Source organism: Cavia porcellus, unplaced genomic scaffold (genome assembly GCF_034190915.1).
Source record: "Cavia porcellus strain 051 isolate PalLab524CR breed Dunkin Hartley unplaced genomic scaffold, mCavPor4.1 scaffold_3, whole genome shotgun sequence".
Classification (NCBI taxonomy): domain Eukaryota; kingdom Metazoa; phylum Chordata; class Mammalia; order Rodentia; family Caviidae; genus Cavia; species Cavia porcellus.
The window spans coordinates 118,149,573-118,154,361 of record NW_026947486.1 but is presented as its reverse complement, the minus strand read 5'-3'; positions in this window follow the sequence as shown (position 1 = coordinate 118,154,361).

Genomic DNA, 4,789 nt, shown 5'->3' with positions numbered 1-4,789 from the left:
TGCTCTTCTTATTACACAAGGCAGAATGATCAAGGTGCTTAGCGCTTAATGAAACAAGGATAAATACCAGAGTAAAATTAAGGATTTTTTGTTAAAAGCCAAGTCTGATTACCTATTAGTTGACATACAAATATTATTATGATCTCAAGTCATGCCAAAGACAGAAGAAAGGATTTTACTCTAGTCTATGACATTTACTGAGAATCAGGAGTATAAGAGCACTGCAGAAGATCCAGGCTAGATCTCAAATGAAATGAGGTGCATCGCTGAGGCAGGAGGGTCCCTGTGGGCTACATAGTACAAGGACAGCCTGAACTATATAGCAAGGCCCTGTCTCAAAAATCAGTCAATCAAATATGAGACGCATCACTAGCAATTCCCTGTTGTGCCAATCTGCTCACAACTGTCACAAACTAAAGGGGTATTCATGTGCAAAACTTGTTCAGTTCTCTTCTGCTGAAATTTTAGTTCTGAAAACCTCTTTGATGAATGTACTGTTAAATTAAAAATTTTATTTTCTGAATAATCACAAAGGAGAATTTCCATAGTTTATTATTTTCAAGGGGGTAATGGAGTAAGGTGCACAGGTGATGAGGCCCCTAAGATCAGGGGAGTGATTCCATGGAACTACAAGTTACCAACTATATATGAAGTTTTTCCAAAGGAAAAGCTGTCAAGGGAATGAATGATTGGAAAAATACAATGGCAAATTTCAAATACATATTTAAAACCATGATGGTAACAGTTCCCTGCTATGTCATGTTGGTCATTTTATTCATGACCAGTGTTGTAGCATCCTAATTTGGACTATTTCCACCTTTATCTTGATGCCATATCCCCTCCCAATCCATCAACAAATTGCGTATTTTACCTACAAAGTACTTCAATCCTATCCAACCCACCACCACCTATTGCTTATAGCCAAGTGTTTCCAGGTGGACTCCACCTTTTCATGCCTGTTCCCCACAGCTAATTTTGAACACATCGGTCAAGGTATCACAACACTTAAGTCAGATTGTTACTCCCACCTGCTCCACCCCCTCAATGGATCCATTCATCTCACAGGGAGATCAGCGGTCATATACAAGATAGATCCTTGCTACCTGTTATGGCTTATATCTAGATGCCACCCCCGCCTCATGTGATTATAGGGTGGAGCTTTTCAGAAATGGCTGGATCTAGGGTGTGTGGTGCTGGGATTAAGAATACAAAACTGGGATTGATTCATGGTTCGATGCTAGGATTAAGTCTGCCCCACCCTGGGTATGAATTAGAGTCAGTAGCTAGATAGAATACAAGGGACAGAAAGAGGTCTGCTGTTGTCATTTGTCATTTGCTGCTTGCTACCTGACTGCTTTGCTGCCTTCTGCCCGGCATGACCTATTTCTCTTCCGCAATGCCTTCTGCCACGTGCCACCTTGCCTTGTAGCCAACCAACTCTGGGGGGGGGGGTCCCTACAAACTGTGAGCTACAATAATCTTTCCTCCTTTAACTTGGGGCATTGAGAATTTCGTCTCAACAACAAGAAAAGTAACTAAGACCTTCCTATTCTCTTCTCTTCATCTCCTAATGGTCTTCCTTTTGCTTACCACGCTCTGGTCACCCCAGCTTGTTGCTGAAACTTTTCCACACCAAACACATTCTTGTTCTCAGACCTCTCTACATGCTCTGTCCTCTGTCTAGAAAACCCTTGCACCAGCTACTGCGTGGAATGCACACTCGCTCCATTCGGGTCAGTACTCAAACGTCATCTAATCAGACAAGCCTTTCCAGAGTACACTATTTACAACAGCCCGCCTTCCAACACCATCTTAGTGATATCTCTTCCTGGCTTCCAGATGAGGAACTAAGCTCAAGGAACTCCTGCATGACTGAACTCAATTTTAGTCTCTAGATTATTTATGTGTTTAGTATAGAGATATTTGGTCCACCCTAACAATATAAGATGGAAGAGTTATAAAATGAAAAATTTAACCAAAACCCAGAAAATGCCTATGTTAAAAACTAAGGATTGTTACGGTTTAACAGGAAGACCTGAAATGGTGCTCACAATAACCCTGTTTTAAGACCGCATAACTTTAATTTCTATTTAATACTTATGTATAAATCTAATCATTGCAACTTCACTTTTAAATACACCAGTCTCACATAATCAAGTCTGCATTTTAAGTTTAGTCCAAAGCACATGTCCAAGATACCTTTACTTACAGTGACCAAGACTGTGTGTTTCTATGCATGTGTGGATCTCAAATGTTAAGGGATGAAAGGGCCTCTTGAAAGTGAAAATTTAAACCAAATATTATGAGAAAATCAAAATATTTTACTTTTTTCAAGGTAATATTTTAACTACCATCATCACTAGGAAATCTTCATATAGTAAGAAAAAGTAACCAATCCCATGAACAAAGAATTTAAGTACTACCAGCTGCCACAAAATTTGGGAAGTTTCTGATCTGCACTATAATAAAATTTAAACTATACTGAATCATCTTCACATTCCATATTTACTATAGATGTATTAACACCATTCCTCTTCTATGATATAAATATTTTCAAGTCCAATTCAATAAATATTTCTAATATTAGCATTTTACATAGCTGCCTTAGAATCTTGCAAACATAAGCTTAATCTGGAGATGTAAACTATGTTTTTAAAGAAAGGCAGGGAATGAGAAGTAGGTTCCACTGCCTACATAATAGATTAGAGTAAAATAAATTAGAATAAAAGGATATCAAATGTATTGTGACTTTCAAAGATGGTCATGCTCACTTGTGTATTTTAACTAGTAAAATACGCTTTCAATCCACTTCTATAATAACTATAATAACATCAAGGCAAGTTTCTATTTTTTTTCCTGTATTTAACAATTAATTCCTATGGCTTGCTGGCTCAGGGTCTGTCAAATTCAAGAAAATTGTGGAATGAGGAATAGTTGTACAATGAAACCACCACCCAAGTAAGATTCTCCCCCAGTGACACAGACTTTGTGGGAACGGGTCGTCTGCGACGGATGTAGGCCACATGGTCTTCACACGCCTTCCTAACTGGAATATAAAGACCTAGCTATGGGCTGAGTGTCTGTTCCCCCAAGCAACATATGTTGAAAGCTAACCTTCAGTATGCTGGTATTTTAAGTGGAGAATTTGAGCCTGATTAAGTCATGAGGACAGAGCCTTCATGTATAGGATTAGTGTTCTAAGAAAGAAACCTCAAAGAGCTCCCTTGTCTCTTCCATAGACATGGACACAGCCAGCAGAAAGCTGTCAACGAACCAGAGAATGAGCCTCCACCAGACACCAAAGCTACGGGCCCCTTGGTCTTAGGCTTCCCAATCTCCACAGCATTGACCCTCCATTTGTTTTGTTTATAAACTAACCAGTCTGTAGTGATCTTTCACTGAAGCATAAAATACACCAAAAGGTAGTAATGTAATATTTAAATAATATATTCATTAAATGCGCAGCTTGAAAATCCAGTTAAGTAAGTAGGAAATCAGATATTCCACCTCAGTAGTGTTACAAAGATGGACAGAGCTTTCCTGAGACATTCTACATCGTCCAAGGGCTCAGGACCAAGTGATCATTTCTGGACACCAGATCTCCAAGAACAGCTAATGCCTAGGTGTCTCCAGTGATACTTATGATATTGTTAAGCTATGCAACTGTTTCTACAGTATTTTTCTAAACTAGATAATTTGTTATTCAACATAAAGATACACAAAGAAAGCCCACATCAAATTAGACCGATGAAAGAAGTCAAAGAAGTCATGGCATTCTTTGTTTATTCAATATGTAATGGACTCTAAAACATACAAAATCAAACAACACCCAGCAACATATCTATTGCAGTGAGGGACACCTCTTCTCTTTCCACTGATTCTAGTGACTGCTGTTCCAGAAAGCACCCGCTTCCGTAGGGATTGCCTACAAGGGCAGCTTTCAAACCCTGAGAGGAAATATGCTTCACTACCTCGCCTGTAGAGTGGAAACTGAAACCAATACAGATGACAACCAAAGAGGAGCGCATTTTGCGACAACATTATGCACTCCTCCTCCAGTGTGTTATGTGCCCTAGAAAGAAATAATAACCCCTAGGCCACAAACCCAAATGATCTGATTTCTTGAACATTGGAGGAACTTACCGCTAAGTAGCCAAGGAGAGATGTTATATTTTCAGTCACAAAAGTGATCACTCCATCTGTATTCAGTACAATCATACAGGCGTCTAATGACTAAGGAAGAGAGAACAATAATGTAATTAAATGGTGCAACAACAATAAAACAATAGCTTTATTTCTAAATGCATAATTATAAAAGCGTACTGAAAATGTACTGCATTTCCTACATAACAATAAAGTAGGCATGTACTTAATTAAAATTCCATTATTTTGCCTCCTATGTGGAATCTACTTAAGCTTAAACATGAGATGTTTATCAAACAAATGTTATGTCACTTAGACAACACAGATTTCAATGTACAGCCAATTAGCACAATCCTCTCTTAACATGAGCCAGAAAGATTCATTTCTGTGTGTAGATTGTTTCATTTTTAGCAGGCTTAATTTCAAAACTGCTAAGAATATTGGAGGACACTTTTATTTATGGTTAGTCATATATTTAGAAGTAAAGATAACATCATGACCTCCCTGTTGTAAATGGATTTGATATCCACCACTCTTGGTAGAGAAAATGATAAATAAGCTACTCAAACTTAGTTTTCAAAATTGGACCATGCTTATGGTTTAGAAAGGGAAGCAATCAGATATGAAAGGCAGTCAGAGAATTGAG